Consider the following 17,951-nt stretch of genomic DNA (forward strand, 5'->3'; position numbering starts at 1 on the left):
AGAGGCTTAGGAGCAGGAAAAAGAAGACCATGACACTTACTAAGGGTACCTATGGACTGTAGGTGCCACTTGCGATAAGTAGGTGTCAGAGTAGGTTACATAACCATGAAGTCCAGAGAGTTTTCAGAACTTTTGGAGGTCACAGAAATTACTAAGGACCAACTACGGTCCGTAGGCGACCTTAGTAAGTGGTCACCGACATTAATTTTCTTGAATCATTTCAAAATCGTTTCCTAGGTTTTCCATGTAATCTACATACACTCATATGATGTTTTTAGTCATTATTTTATATGTTTAGTCAAATTTTCCTATTTTATTAATGATTTTATTTCTAGGGTTTTCTTGTAATCTATAAATACCCTTTAGAATTTGTTTAGTTAGATATATTCTAGAGTAGAGAGAGAGGTCCTTAGGGGCTAAGTTTACATCATTCAAAACATCTTTTGATTTGAGAATTGAGTTTTATTCTTGGGATATTATTGTTCTTGGTTTGTTATTCAATTTAATACTTTGGAATTTCTTTTTTCATTTTTGTGAGATTGATTCTATAATTTTTCATATGGATTTCATGATTGATCTCATAACTATGAGCAACTCTTCCCTTAGTTAGGGTTATGGGAACAACCCTGGTGGATCAACGAAGTAGAGGAAGTGCCAAGTCGTTCTAGTTAAAGATTCTTCCATGTATTGGGTTTTCTTCATTCTTATTGATTTTTAGCGGTGGCCAATATTAAGATCCCGCCTATAGTCACTACTTGCTTTACAAGAGAGGTAGAGAGTAGGAAAAGAAGATCACAATAGTAATTTGGAAATTAATTATCGATCTAGTCTAATCAGCATCATCAACGTAAGACGATTATATTTCATCTAATAACTTGAGACTCATAAGGTTATAGTTAACTAGGATCTAGAATAAGGGTTAGTAAAGCGACATGATAAGTTTCAAAAGGTAAAGGGTGGAATCAGTCAATGAGTCCACAAGACGGTTGATGATACATAACTTGTTAGATTCTGCATGCAACATATTGGAATAGCTCGATAGTGCACGATTAGTCCACTGAGTAAGAAGCTTGGGGGACCACAAGCCTAGCGTTCATCTTACATTGTTTACAACCAAAAGCATCCAATTCTGGTTACTTCTTGCTAGTGACTACAAATTCTGCCTTTTTACTTTTCCGCACTGCCTGGTGATTTTAATAAGTTCAAGCAAGATATATAATTTATTCCCTATGGGATTGAACCCAACCTAGTTGGGTTACTATATTTTGACAGCGACCGTTTTATCCTTTTGAGTAAGCATATGAATAGACTGACTGAACTCCGTATTAGAGATATCTCCTAAGGCGGCTGATCTTAAGTATCGCCAGCCCAAAGAGCCATAAGAGGACTAGTAGCACCTGACGGAACTCCACGTGGAGCGGCACATTCAGGAGCAAGGACACTAGACTAGGTTTGCACTTCATAAATAGGGAAAGTCCCCTCCATATTCTCCTTAGGTAGGACAAAGCGTCCAATAGAGTTTCTATGCACATCACATCCTCGGGGAGGCATGATCTGAATGTGAGAAAGGCAAGATTTAGAGAAGTTTCATAACACTAGACCCTATAGCCCAAAATAGAACACATAAAAGGGATACATTCCAAAATTCCTTGTATCCTCCTCTTTATAAGTGTGTCATGCTACACACCCATAAATAGGACCTTACTCGACACGGATTTGTGTAGGTATCTCAAGCCCTCCATGGATCAGAGACCATCCCCTAAGCCTAACCTCAGGAGCACAATAATAACAATAAAGAAGAAGCAAATAAAGATATTAATAAAGGATAAACAAGTCAAATGAATGTTCTAAGAGTCAAAACTAACAATCCAACTCACATTTCTCCATGACATGCCCTCGACTATGACCACCAAAAATCCAAAGTGCTATGACAATAAGGAAAGAATAATGAAATGACAAGGCCTTCCGCAGGATAGAGGCTCACCACTTCATGGCAACTCAACTAATATGCTCAACCACCTAGCACTTCACAGGAGAAACCAAAAAGTCTTTGAACCCTAAATCATGAAACAATGTAGCGTCCTAGGATGGTCGGTGAGATAAGCACTAGCACGTAAGTCAGGAAAAGTGATAACATAATGTCATGCCTAAAAAACTCAAAACCACGTGCTCGCATTCATATATACGTATATAGGATGCAAGGATAGGGTAAATGGTCATGAACATGAGAGTTTAAAGATTTAACCTGAACTGTGTAGCTCATTCCTTCCTAAAGGCACCCATGGGCTGTATGGATTCTTCTCCCCCTGCTAAAAGGCCCTCAATTCGTGTTAACCACATAAACCAAGGAAAAACTGAGGGAAAACTAAAGCCACCATGGGCAATAGCCATCCCAAAAAGACATGTATTAAGTGTGAACCAAGCACACGGTCATATAGACTCCCAATGTCGGCAAATGTGATTACCAATGTTCGTCCCCCCAGGACTTACCTTCATGTTAAGCTACACAATTCCCCTTAAGCCTAAATTAAAACAATTTGCACATCAACTAATTATTTAACCCTGGAGTCATTCATTATGGCATTTACCACTTGGTATCATCATACCAATATTCTTACAAGCTTATTTAATTATGCCAAAATAATTCACACAACCAAATTGGAATTCCAAATTCCATTAAAAGCTACAACCAAGGCCACTAAGTCCATCCAAAACCATATTTATTCCAATATCCTTTAATACAATGAAATGGGTTCAAAACAAGTTAAACCATGCGATTATTCATATTTAAAAATTAGATTTATAAGGTAGGTTAAGGTTAATGCCAATTCCAAGCCAAAATTCATCCAATTTGGGGAAACCTATGTCCCCCATTCTAATTATTTAAGTAATGCATCGACTCAGTCCTAAAAATATCAATTTAAAGCATGAATAATTAATTTAAAATATGGAATAAGTAATTCAATCATTAACAACAAAAATCCCTTAACCTAATTTCAAAACTCACTATTTAAATCGCATGAAAATGCATTCAATTGATGCCACTATGTAAAATTATTGTTTAGGGAAGAGAAATATGCTTGAAATACACAAGAAATTGAAGCCAGTTCGGAGTTTGGAGTCCAAATGATGAAGTCTCTATGAAACCCTTGAATGTCCTTGGGTTTTGAGCTTAAGAGAGAGAGAGGAAGATTTGATCTTTGAAAATTAAAAGAAAATGGGATTATTTTCTATTATAAGGTCGCACAAGGGGTAAAAAACCAAAAGCCCCTTACCCAAGTGAAGAAATCAAAAACTGGATAAAATTAAAACACTGACGTGGAACACCAACATTCGGAGGTTAGCCTCTATGCCAAGCCGATATTGCGGATATTACCATCTGTGACATAGACTTATCTGTACCCTCACTGACTCAAGGTCCAAAAATAACCCCGAACCCCTTTCAAGAAATCTGAAACTTTCCCCAAACACCCTTTTAACATTCCTAAATATAATTCAAGTCAAAATTGAAATTACGCACATGGGAGTGGCAAAAATAAAATGATCAAAATTTCAAGAGATCTCATATCTGCACTCCATAAGAAAGGAGAATTCCCTTCGCATCTTCCCCAGGTAGGATAGAGGTTCCAGTAAAGGTTCTATGATCGTCAAATCTTTAGGGAGGCATGATCAAAAATACGAGTAAGCCAGGAGTTAGAGAAGTTTTATGATAAGTACACTCTCTTAGCACAAAATAGAACACAAGAAAGGGAAACATTCCTAAATTCCTCATAGACTTCCACTCATAAGTGTGGTGCGTTACACACCCATAAAAGGCACTCTACTTGACAAGACATTACGAACACCTAGTGACCTTGAACCGTCCTCTAATTCCAAGTTTGTCATGACCCAAACCAGGGCCTAGTCATGACAGGTATCTCAAGCCCACCGTATCCCAAAGACCAACCCATTATCCTAACCTCCAAAGAATAATAAATGTAAATAGTGGAAGCCAAACAAGTCTATAAAATATATATGAATCCAAAAAGAAGGATAAGAGTCAAAACAAAACATCAAAGACATCCCAATACTATCCACAAAAGCATCGAAACCAAAAATACCAACTATGTGGAAAGGCTAAGGACACCAAGGCGATAACTAACAAAAATATAATGTTTATCTAGACATATAGTAATATAGACCCCACATCGGCAAATGTGATTTCTAGTATTGGTCCCCCTATGACTACACCTTAATGGTGAGTTACACAATTTCCTTTAAGTCCAATTTAAAATAGTTTACACATAAACCCAACCATTATGCATGGAGTCTTTATTAAGGCATTTTCTAACATGGTATCCTCATACCAATATTCTTGCACACAAATTTAATTATTTCAAACAAGTTCATTTAACAATTAGACTCCCAAGTTCTACTTAAAATCCAAATAACCCTAATCTAACCCATAATTTGGCATATGTTGTGAGCACAGAGTGAAGTAATAATAAAACATCATATGCGGAAGTTAAACAAATCAAATACTGTTAAGATGTACTACTAAAACAATACTCAACATGTCTTAAATAGTTGCTAAAACTTAGACAAGTCTAAATATTTGAATATCTGAAAGGCTCTAAAACATGAGAAAATGATAGGACAAACCCCCAACTAACTCCTACTAACTAAAATGAAGGAAATACTAAAAATAACTATAGATACTTGTACTTGATGGATAATGACTCACCACATTTGTTATTGAGTGATACTGAACTAACTAAGGGTAATTAAGGAACTGAACGTCCAAACCTATATTATGAAATCAATATAGCAAAAAAAAGAGTATGCAGTCATTACTTTGAATGTACTAGTATGTGAGATAAGGACTAACTGAATTGCACGTATAGACTAAGTATGAATTCATGAAAATGTAAAACGAATGCAAGACCAAGTAAATCATCTACTAAAATAATCTGTAAAATGGACTATCTGCATAGCTAATAAACTGAACACTTGGTTATGCAAACCTCAGCTGATATAATCTAAATACTGGATTGAAACTATGGGAGCTACATGTAACCGACATGCCCTAATTTGAGCTAATCGGGGCCCAACCTGTAACCCTAGTTAGAAGGGTGTCAATACCTTGCCACAAGTATTGACACTGGCTGTGTGGATCCACTAATCTGATATCTCGACAGACTAGGGTACCAGTCCTCTGTTGGTGGGTGACCCTTAAGAGATTGTTATTCCATTAATGGTGGGTGACATCTCATAACCTACACTGGCTACATGGTTCTGTAACTTAGGGACTACTACTAAAGGTCTCAGTCCTCGACTAGTGGGTGAGCCTCCATCCCTAGGTTTGCTCGATGCTAAATCCTACTCCCAACTGTAGTGACACTGGTATTGAATAAAGTTAACTGGAGTTATAACTGATAATTTCTCAACATGAATATGATGATAAAATCATGATCTGACAAGTTTGTTGCTTGATATCAGAAACATGTATAAATATATAGGTATCGGGTGTTCATAGCCCACCAGTACTAAAAATACTTTAAATACAGTGACATCTTTTAAAACACTATAAAAACATTCATGCTTTAGAGAGGAAAAACACAAAATATATTACTAACTGATGAAAACCATGTTTATGGGTATAGGAATATGATAAACTTATGTTGACAACATACTCACATGGTTATTTCACAACTTGATAAATTGACATGGTATCAACTGAACATAACATAAGTGACTAAGATTATAAAGCATGTAAGAGTCTAATTTGCATGGGGAAACACAATGTCATGGTTTTTATTCAAAATTATTAAGAGCAAATTGAGTAAATTCATACTTAACATTGAAATTTCCTGAAAAGTGGGAAAAGGGTTTATACTTGAAAACAAGGGATTTCTTGGGACTCAATTAGTGGAAGGAACCGATTGATTAATATACCACATACCTGAGTTTCTTTAATACGTGAAGAAAAGTTGGAATTGGGACCTTGAATGGTTGAATTCATGGAAGAAGCTTTCAATTTTGTGTTCTTCGAAATAGGAGATGATTATATGTTGTTAACTGATGTTGAATGAGGCAAATAATGCCCTTCTTGGGTTTTTAAGTCGTGAATGAGGCATTTAGGGAAGAGAGGGAAAAGACCAAAATGCCCCTTAACTTTAAGAAATTTGCCCAAAATTACACAGCCTCCATGCCACGGAGGCTATCGCAGAGACTATTCTCTGTGACACGCAGCGTATCGCGGAGACTATCCTCTGTGACACGTTGAAATATGGAGGCTTACTGCCTCCTTGGTCCAAAAACACCCTGAACCTCTTCCAAAAAATCCAACACTATCTCGAATGACCCTTTTTTAACATCGCTAAATATATTTTATCTTATAAATCAATGTTTCGGACTCGAAAGGGCCAAAAATAAAATGTTCAAAATCTTGGGGTCTTAAAATGGCCATGTCACTTGTAGTTAGTGTGAAACAATGACTTCGGACTTCTAAACATTGGATGAATAGCTGGAAACTCATATAGAATCTTATGGAGTATTATAATATCTCCTATGACCTTACTTATGAAACTTTGGGTAGTAAGACTAAATGGAAAGTTGGAAATATATAGGAGCTTATCTGCTTGATTGCTAAAATGGATCGTCGGCTCTATGAACTGGACCATATGGACTGACCATACTCAAATAGAGTATTTCTCCAGCACTCTTCTACGAAATTCTAATAATCTTATGGAGCAAAGAATTTTGGGCATGATCTGAACAAGACATCTAACTAAGGAATCAAAACATTGATACAACTCTATAGCATGCAACATAGACATATAAATCATAAGCTAGGTTAGAATTACTAGGCCTTAGGCAACGCAACTTCTTACTTTCAATCTTAGCAATACTTCTCAAATACACCCTCAACTATACTATTCCCCTTAAATACCATGCTCATTTGATTCAACTTAAAAGTTTCACATGGGCACTGATAAATTCAAGATACAACAAGCTACACCATAATACTAGTCTAAACCATATTATTCAATCTTCTATGTATCATCCAGAGCTTACACCCTAAGCATAACATGCCTTACCGCTTCAATGATTAACTCTGAACTCTTACTATGGATTCACTAGCGGTTAATGCATTCATTCACATATACACCAACAGAACATTCAAGCCTATCTTCATAACCATATATGCATTTCTAAACAAACACCCAAAAAAGCATCTTTCTCATATTCTCTAATACCCGTATCAATAACAACTTCCATGCACTATTCTTAGGAAGACACGAATAAAAATATTCTCAACTAACTAAGTCATACGCAATAAGCTTCACCTCAATATTCCTTCAAACTTATAAACTTACACAAAACAAGCATACAACAATCTTTCCCAACATGACACATTTACTATCTCCCATCTACACAATTGTTCATCATCACTATCTTGACCTGAGGGGAGGTCAATGAAAGGTTGGGATACCAAGACCTAAAATATGAAGGGATACTAAGCATAACTTAACACCTTATTGAGGCCTGAGGAATAGAGTATTCACGGCATGGATTCATTCAAAGATCAAAACTGAGGATATACATGGCAAAATCTGCATTTCACTGATCATTAAGACTGTAGCATGAGTATCTGGAATTGAACATAGTGCTAAATGAACTGGAACTCCTCATACAAGGAATTGGGAGAGTACATAATTCTCTATTATGTGCATGAACATGAACTATGATCATAGAACTAACATGTAAGCGATGAGTAGACATCGTGATAGTTGAGGGAAAAATACTAAAATAAGAATGTCTTGGGCATCATCCTCCCTTACTGCTATTTTACAACATAATGACACCCCTACTGGAATTCTGAGAGCTTGACTTAGTTACTTGTTCTATCATCTCTCCCTTAGCTTTAAGCCATCATTCTAAGTTTGTGGAACCCTTTACTAAACTCTAACTAGAATACAATCATTGTACTTTAGAGTCTAGGATACAACTATACACGTATATAATAAACTTACCCCGAAAGACTACACCTGAAAGTATAAAACCCACTGCTAATACTTCCTTATGAGATACAACTCTATCTTTCTATTGCCCCAATAGTCATCATATAATAACTTGAACACTTACTAACTTAAAATCTTAATGTGCATCACCATACCTGGAGTTCACACTATTTAGAGATTCAACTCTTATTTCTATTAGCTCAATCTTCAAAGATTCAAACTTAGATTCTAACACAGAGCATGGATATACCCAAACCATTAATAAACTATACTACTTCCGTTATAGCCTACTAATATGAATCTCTAAACTTATATTTTTCCCTAAACCATGAGAATCAAATTCATACCCAAAAAGGCTCAACATCATCTATCCATAACTCTATAACTTAGCTATTAAGAGCACCATATACTATATAACTAGCCCTCTTCCCATTTAGTAACTTAATGGTACTACTAACCACACACAACCATTAATGATCTTAGAAAACAATGCAAACTCATATCACCTTGAGTACACATTTAAATCACACTTACAATGTCATACTCAATTGTAAATAAATGAACTAGATCACTTCCATATAACTAGTATCAATAACCAAGAAATCATTATTTCCACCTTGATGATCATCAACTGTTCAAATTTAGTGTCTAGTGCTAGAAATATTTGTAACGACCCAATATCACATACTATTTTCACTTGGAAGCTATAAAATAAAACATCAAGAAACACTATTACACTAGAAGCTCATAATAACAACAATTGATCATATGATCATATGGCCTATCTTATTTTAATCTAGTAGCACATCCTCCCTCTATACATCACTACCATTCACCCATCTATACACCTAAATTTCTTTCATAGCTCTATAAGTTTAAACTAAACTCCTTGCAACCTCAAGAAAAGCCTACAATGCTCAACCACCAAATACTTTCAAAAATGACCTATATTTTTCTAATACAATAACTACCATCAATAACTTCTTTCCTACATCAAGCAAACAACAATTCACCTTAACTAATAACTCCTTCTCTACCTTCCACTAAGATAACACATGAAGAAATATCACCTCACTACTAACTCAACTGTATGCAAAAGCTCATCTGTATACATTTGATCAATTGCCATTGCCACCTTTCTTTTCACTACACTTCTAAACCCACACTTCTAACTATAAAAAGTTTCTATTACTTATAAATCATAACACTTAGGGTCATAACATCCCTCGAATGTAAACTCTATTTGAGAATCTTGGTTCACACTATCTCTTTTCATGAGAACTATCTATATTGAAGGGTTAACGATGAATCTGAATACATATCTTATTCTGTCTTAACTGGACAACTCAATTTGATAAGGACATAAGCTTTCAACTTAAGGGACTTATAACACACTAGTGAGCTCCTCTCAAGCCCATTATGTTACTTCTGAACTTACGGATAGTAAATTTGAGAACATCATCTTGGGAGAAATTTGGTATCTAGTACTCAGGTTATCTCGTAAGGTTATGGATGGAGAACTATGGAGTTACACAAAAACCTACAAAAGTTTCTAAAAGAACAACTTTACTGCACGATCTAGAGTATAAAAGAAAGAAAACACTTTTTAAATGCCTTATAGCCTTTTGAAGAAAAGTACAAACGTATCTGTACCATTCTGTAAGACTCTACTAGACACGGCTACATAGACATCCTAGGACACTTGAACTTTGTGCTCTGATACCAAGTTTGTAACGACCCAAGACTAACCTTTGTCATCACACAGTGCTTGGAACCACCAGTGACCCTAAGCTAACCCATAAACTGGTATACTGTTAAGCAACTGAATTATAATATATTAAAAAGTTGTTCTGTTATGCAAAAATATAATCATAACAAAATCTAAGAGAAATTATATTACTGATACAATTCACAATCTGGTAAAAACTGAGGAGAGAATAAAAATTACATAACTGACTCTGACTGACATTTATGAAGCCTCTACTATGCTAACTTTAGGTAGCTGGGACATACCTCAAAATACCATTAATCAATACATATAGAAAATTAAAATACAACACAGTACACGAACTAAATCTGACTGGAGTTCCCAAAAAAGGAGAACTCATCACCTACTGGCTAGAAGCTGCAACTGTCTGATTATAATGCATAAGCTACAACTGGTACATATATCATAAGACAATGTAGTACATAGACATATATGTGGATCAGTACTTCTGGAATGTACTAAGTATGTGAGGGTGAATGCACAAGTAAAACAATAACTCGATTTGTATTCCAAAATTTCAAACAATGCATACTAAGTGTAAAAGACTCACCTTGGCTTGAATAAAACAAAGCTGCAAAATCATAAACATGAGTAATAAAGCATAAGACTAACTTTTTGGCCATACACTTAGTTCTAAAAGATTTTCTTTTACTCTTTTCTGTTAGGGAGGTTGTTCTAACTGACATACACCATGTGAGCTATCATGCAGTTCAACATCTTACCCATAGTGGGTAGAGCTCATGTCGGGGAAACCTATCCTACCCTAGCCATCGAAATAGAACCTAAACAAGTGATCACTATCTATAACTTCATCCATATAAGGAATAAGTTGAACCTAGATTGGCTCGTAATTCTAGGGCATGTGATCTTGGTCGCATACCCAACTTGGTGCTAAATACTACTCTCTTACTTATATGCTCATACTATAGGAAATCCAGCATAAAATAGCACAAGGGTTTATAATGAAAACCAGTTATGCATCACTTTGATTTAAACTATAATCAAAATGAACAAATGTGGATTCCATATCTTAGCTGAGGATCAAAAGATCAATTCTTGCTTTAAATCTTCGTATAAGCTTACAAAAAAACTTAAGACTATAGTCTTCTTGAAAATTCAAACTCATTCTTGGTATGAACTTTTCAAATAAAACTTAAGAGCATGATCTTCTTGAATCTCAATACTTAAACTTAGGGCTTAAAATCCATGCTTTAAACTCATGTCGATTCATAATAAAACTTCATTTTTAACAACAATCTTGAAATACTTCAATCAATAACAAGTCAAGATAGTTTAATCTCATTCATAATATAAATCATGTAAGTTAAAAACATAAACATAAGCACTTCCTGATACACTTAAAGCTTTAAATCTCATGATAATCACATGCTTCAAGAATATATAAATTTGGGTATGAACCCTAATTCAAAACAAGTGAATTAATTCTTAAAATCATGAAATTTGGGCATAAAGGTGAAAGGATATCCTTGTTCATAACCCCACATACCTTAATAGGCTTGATTTGATGAAGAAATCTTGACCTTAAAAGCCTTGGAGATGATCCTGAAAGCCTTTCTTGAGATTTTTGGATTAGGGAACTTAATTCTTTGTTTATCTTGAAGAGAATGAATTGAATTTGATGTTCTTGGGATTAGGTTATGGTTTCATGGAGATAAAAGTAAAGGAGAATGGGCAAATAATGCTTAAAATGACATCTTAACTCGTGTTTTTACGACTTGGATTGAGGGGAAAATAGTTAACTACCCCTTAGAGATTTAAATTCATACCCGGACTGATTTTTGAAGGCTCATCGTGACGCGGTCTAATCGTGGTGGCTTACTAGTTCTGATGAAAATAATCATAACTTTTTGCTCGGGTATCGGATTAAGGTAAAATTGGTATCTTGGAAATCTAACTCAATTATTTACAATTTGAAGGGTCTTGAGCTGAAAAATTCCATGTACATCAAAAGTTATACACTTTCAAAGTTAACCCTTATAGAATTGAATACCAAACTTGGGACGAATCAAAGGGTCTTAGCTCAACTTTTTTCTAAGTGATTTCTACGAACACTTTTCACTTAATAAGCACTTCACACACTGAGATAAATATCATGACACATGCACTCAAATTATAAATCAAGAACTGGATAAAATTACCTTAACTATGAGAAAGTGATGTGTCCATTGCTATACCTTCTGCGACACATCATTATCCCGGTGAAGTTCTGGAATCGAAATCCAAAACTAACCCAATCCTCATTTGAAAAATCCAAAACTCCACTTAGATATACTTCTTACATCCCTGAACATAAATTAACTCAAAAACTTATGTCTCGGGGTCGGGAAGATCAGTTTAAAAATCCTCAAAGTTAGGAGGCCAAAAATATGACTAAGTATCCAACACTTCATAAATTTTTCAAGTTCTAAGCCTCTTATGCATGCACTAGGAGCTGAACTAAACTAAGGATAATACGAGGTGTTAAATATCTTCTTTCCTTAGTATTGTTCAACAACACACTGGCATTACTACTAGGATCTAAGATCCTGATTTGGTTCCTTGTTCTATTATCTCCCTTTAGCTTAAAGCTATCATTCTAACTTAGTGGACCCCTTTAATAAATTCCAAACTAAACTAAATCTATTTTACTCTATAGTCTAGGATATAGCAATACACATAAATAAGAAACTCCCCCTATAAAACTACAATTGAAAATGTAAAACTCACTGCTAATACTTCCTTCTAAGATACACCTCTTAGCTTTCTATAACTATTACTTAGCTGGTAAGAACATCACATACTACATTACTGGACACATTTGCACTTAGCAACTCAAGGATACTATCTAAGCACACATATTAAAACTTAGAAAAAATACAGTCCCATATTACTTTGGGTATACTATAGATCATACCTACATCATTATACTTAATTTTGAATCAATAAACATAAATTTTTGCAAACACTGCTTGAATCCTACTGGTCCACCTTTCATATAACTAGCCCCATGAATACATAATCTGCTAAATTTAGATAAACATTATTCCCACTTCACTGTTGTTAAAACTTTTGGATTCATGCTTCTAACTCTAGGTCATATGCCATCATAGGATTCTGAGAATGGATTTGAAAGCACATTTGACTTTGGCATAGTGCATGATTTTCATAAACATGAATGTAATCTTTCAAACTTCAGAACTTAAAAGCATTAATGGGATACTTTTGAGCCTGTGTACAATCCCATAACTGTCTGTTGGGACTGTCTGAGAAAACTCTATCTGTAAGAATTTAAACTTATTTATTTCTATTGCCTCAAGAATAAGGCAGAATTGGCACGAATGGATTCATATAAGAATCTGCATAAGTTCCTTAGAAAACACTTCTACTACATGATCTGAGACATGAAAGAATAGAAATATTTCTTAAATGTTTAGTAGCCTCTCGAAGAAAAGTACAGACTTCTCGATACCATTCCGTAAGACTTTACTAGACACGACTTCATAGACACCCTAGGTAACTTAAACAATGTACTTTGATACCAAGTTTGTCACAACCTGAGACTACCGCTAGTCGTAACACAGTGCTTGGAACCACAAATGATCCCAAGCTAACCTATGATTCTGAAGAAGGCTTGAACAACTAATTTAAATTGTATAAAAACTATATTTGTTAAGCTAAAGCATAATCATGAGAAATTCTGAATAAGTGAAATCCTTTTAAAGTTTACAACATAATAAGACTCAAGAAAGAAACTTAAATTACATGCAGTGACTCTGACTAACTATCTATAAAGCCTCTACTATACTGACTATAGAGAGCTGGTATATGCCTCCAACTACCACTAATCAATACAGATAAATAATGAAAATTCAACACATGAAGTGCAATGGACTAGAGTCCCCAAAGCAAGAGGACTAATCACTTGTTGGGTGAAAACTGAAAACTGCCTGATTATGATGTGTGGGCTATAACTGGTACCTATATTATGAAACAATATATCCATACAGACGTATATGTGGTTAGTACTTCTAGAATATACTGAGTAAGTGGGGGTGAATGCAATAAGTAAAAACTAAATAAATACATAATCCTAACACATGCAAACTAAGTGCAGGTAGACTCACCAAGAGACTGAAATGATCAAAAAGCTAAAGTATCTTAAAACATGATTAACAAACATAATCTGACAAGATGGTGAGTCACTACACTTAGTTTCTTTAATCTTTACTTTTGTAGAATAAGTAAAACTGAAGATGGGAAGCGGTAAAACATAAATATTGTATGTAAATCTCATGTAAAATTGAATTGAGGATCATGTATGGATACTGAGCATGAAAACATGAGAATGTTAAATTGAGAATGCAAGACTAAGTAAAGCATGCACTAAAATGATCTGAATAACTAAATAACTAAAAATGTGAATACTTGGTCATGCAAACTTGAACTGATATAGACTGAATACAGATTGAAACTGTGGGAGCTATCATGTAACCGACATGCCCCAATCTAAGCTAATTGGGTTCCAACCTGTAACCCTAGTTTGAAGGGTGTTAGTATATTACCATGGGTAAAAACATATAGCTGTGTTGATCCATTAATCTTTTATCCTGAAGGACCAAGGTGTCAAGCCTAAATTGAAGGGTGGCCCCTGAAAGGAAGCCAAGTCGAAACTGATGGGTGAGCCTTCAAATCCTACACTGGCTACATTGTTCTAAAACTTATGGACTGCTACTAATGACTCTGCCTAAACTGACGGTGGAGCCGCCATCCCTGTAATCACTTGGTGCTAAATCCTACTCCCAAGTGAACTAACACTGGTATTATTATTGGTCTAACATGACATGGTACTTTACTGATAAGTGCTCAACATGAACATGGTAGTCTGATTATAGTAATAAAAATCATGACCTGTCTGACTTGTATCTTAAAAATAAAGACATGTATAAATAGATAGGTATCAGGTATTCATAACCCTCAAGCACTGAATGATAAAAAAATACGTAAACAATGCTTAAAACAGTGGTATAAAATCATAGTTAAAAGACCCAAGACATAAGACATTTTAGTAATTGAGTGAAATACATGAACTTGAACATTGGGATGAGCTAAACTTTAGAAAATAACATATTCACATGATATAATCTATAACTTGAATATTTGACATGGAATCACTTGAATAGAACATGAGTAATAGAAATTTGAGGCATGATCTAAACTAGGTTACATGGGAACACATATTGACATAGCTTGAATTCAAATTACTAAGAAATACGTGGATTAAGTTCATAAGTTGCATGGATAATTTCATAAAATAGGATACAGTTCAGACTTTAAACCAAAAAAAGGGTTTTGGGCTCAATGGGTGGAAAGAACCCATTGATGAATACCCTACATACCTTAATTACTTGAATCCTTGAAGAAAAACTTGAAATTGGAGCTTGGATACTTGAATTCTTGAAGAGAAAGTTGAATTTCTTGTTCTTAGGAAAGGGGAGGATTTCTACGTGAATGATTTTGTTGATAATGGGCAAATAATTCCCTTTTGAGTGTTATAAGTCATGTTTTGGACGACTGGGGTTAAGGGGAAAGGACAAAATTACCCCTTGGACCCTTAATTTAGGAATAGTGGAGGAATAGCCTCCATGGTGCAGACCCTATTTCGAGGGAATGGCCTCCATAATGTGAACTCTATTTCGAGGGAATGGCCTCTGCGATGCAGCGCTATTGCGAAACCTTACTGTTTCTCACAAAAATGGTCATAACTTTTTACTCAAGTATTGGATTGACGCGATATTGGTATCGTTTGAAAGATAATTCAATTATCTATAATTTGGTATATCTTGGGATGCAAAATTTCACATATGGAAAAAGTTCTACACACTTAAAGTTGACCCTTATAGGATCGAATACCAAAATTCTGCCAAATCGGGAGATCTCAACTCTACTTTGCGCTAAGTAATTCCTATAAACATTTTTCACCTCATAATCAATTCACACACTAGAAAAAACACCATTAAGGATATATTCAAATGCAAATCATAAGATTTGAGTTTACACATATAGGAATGGTGTTTCAATGTCTAGCCTAAAAATGTGGGGTGTTACACTGATGGACATCACGAAATAACTCTTTTTTATCCTCCTCAATATGCACAACACTTCCCATTGACAATATACTAAGGGCATCAACCACTGCATTAGCCTTACCCGGGTAGTACAACACACTTATATCGTAGTCTTTTAATAATTCAAGCCATATTCTCTATTGAAGATTTAGATTCTTCTGATTAAAAATGTACTATAAACTCTTATGGTCCATAAACACATCAACATAAACCCCGTAAAGGTAACTCCTCAAATTATTTAAGGCAAAGACAACTTCTACAAACTCAAGGTCATGAGTGGGTAATTCTTATCATGGGGTTTAAGTTATCTAGAGGCATAGTCTATGACCTTACCTCGCTGCATCAAAACAAAACCAAGACCAACTCTAGAAGCATCGCAATAGACTAAAAAACTATTTGAACCCTCTAGTTGAGTCAATAATAGAGCAGAAGTGAGTCGAGTCTTTAACTCCTGAAAACTCTTCTTGCAAAAATTTAACCACTGAAATTTCACTTTCTTCTGAGTTAGTTGATACATGGGATAAGCAATTGAAGAAAATCCTTCAACAAACCGTCTATAGTAACTAGAAACTCCTGATATCTAATGGAGAGATGGGTCTAGGCTAGTTTCTTACTGCTTTGGTATTTTGAGGATCAACTCAAATGCCATCACAAAAAATAATGTGACCAAGAAAAGCTACTAATCTAAACTAGAATTCACACTTGTTGAACATAATGAATAACTGGTGGTCCTTAAGGGTCTACAATACAATCCTCAAATGATCTGCATGATCACCTTCACTATGCAAATAGATGATGATGTCATCCATGAAGACTATGATGAACATATCAAGTACTTCTTGAACACCCAGTTTATCAAGTCTATAAAAGCTACAGGAGCATTCGTTATTCCAAAAGACATAACTAAAAATTTGAAGTGACCATACTGAATGCTGAAGGCTATCTTTGGAATGACACATTCTCTAACTATAAGCTGATAATAGCCAGATCTGAGGTCTATCTTAAAGAAATAGCCTACACCTGAAGTTGGTGGAACAAGTTATCAATCCTAGGGAGAGGATACTTATTCTTAATTGTGACTTTGTTAAACTAACAATAGTCGATTCACATTTGGAGGGAACCATTTTTCTTGCGCACAAAGAGAATTGAAGCACCCTATGGAGAAATACTAGTCCTAATGAAACCCTTATCTAAGAGATCTTTCAACTTTTCCTTCATTTTTTTAAGCTCTGTTAGAGCCATTCTGTAAGGTGAAATTTAGATAGGCTGGGTATCTGGAAGGAGATCTATTTTGAAGTCAGTTTCCCTCTCGGGAGAAACTTTGGTAAGATCTTCAGGGAATACTTTGGGAACTCATTTACTACTAGAACTGACCCAAGACTTTGAGTATTAAAATTTGAGTCCTTGACTCAAATAAGATGGTAAATACATCCCTTAGAGATTATCTTTATTGCCTTAAGATAGAAGATAAATTGACCTATAAGCACTAATTTTACCCTTCCATTCATTAACAAGATCATTAAGAAACTGGAACAATACTATTTTGTTTCTACAGTCAACTAAGGAATAGCATAAAGAATAGCATGATCTAACTCCATAAGGTCAACTAAAGTGAATTTCTGAGACACTATGACCAGGCAATTTTCGTATACCCATCTGGATATAATAGAAATACCAACTGGAGTGGACACTGAGAAAGGTTTTGCTAATATTTTAGGACTGACTCCAAAGTCTACTACTATATAGGGAGTTACAAAATAAAGTGAAGCTCCGGGTCTAACAATGCATAAACATAAAGATGGAAATTTGTAACATACTCGTAACCACATTGGGAGAAATTTTCAACTCCTGTCAACTCTGGAGAACATAAAGTCAATTCTAGCGCTGCCCACTGGTGGAACTAGAGGTGGCGCCCTACTGAGTTAGGCGACCTGCTGGAGCTGATAAAAAGTTATACTGATCCTGTTGGTAAAAATCCTTTCCCTTCTGGGAAACCACTAGTTAATCCCTGATCTAGTGGCCTGGCTTACCACATCTAAAATACACATCACTACC

Source organism: Capsicum annuum, chromosome 5 (genome assembly GCF_002878395.1).
Source record: "Capsicum annuum cultivar UCD-10X-F1 chromosome 5, UCD10Xv1.1, whole genome shotgun sequence".
NCBI classification, from domain to species: domain Eukaryota; kingdom Viridiplantae; phylum Streptophyta; class Magnoliopsida; order Solanales; family Solanaceae; genus Capsicum; species Capsicum annuum.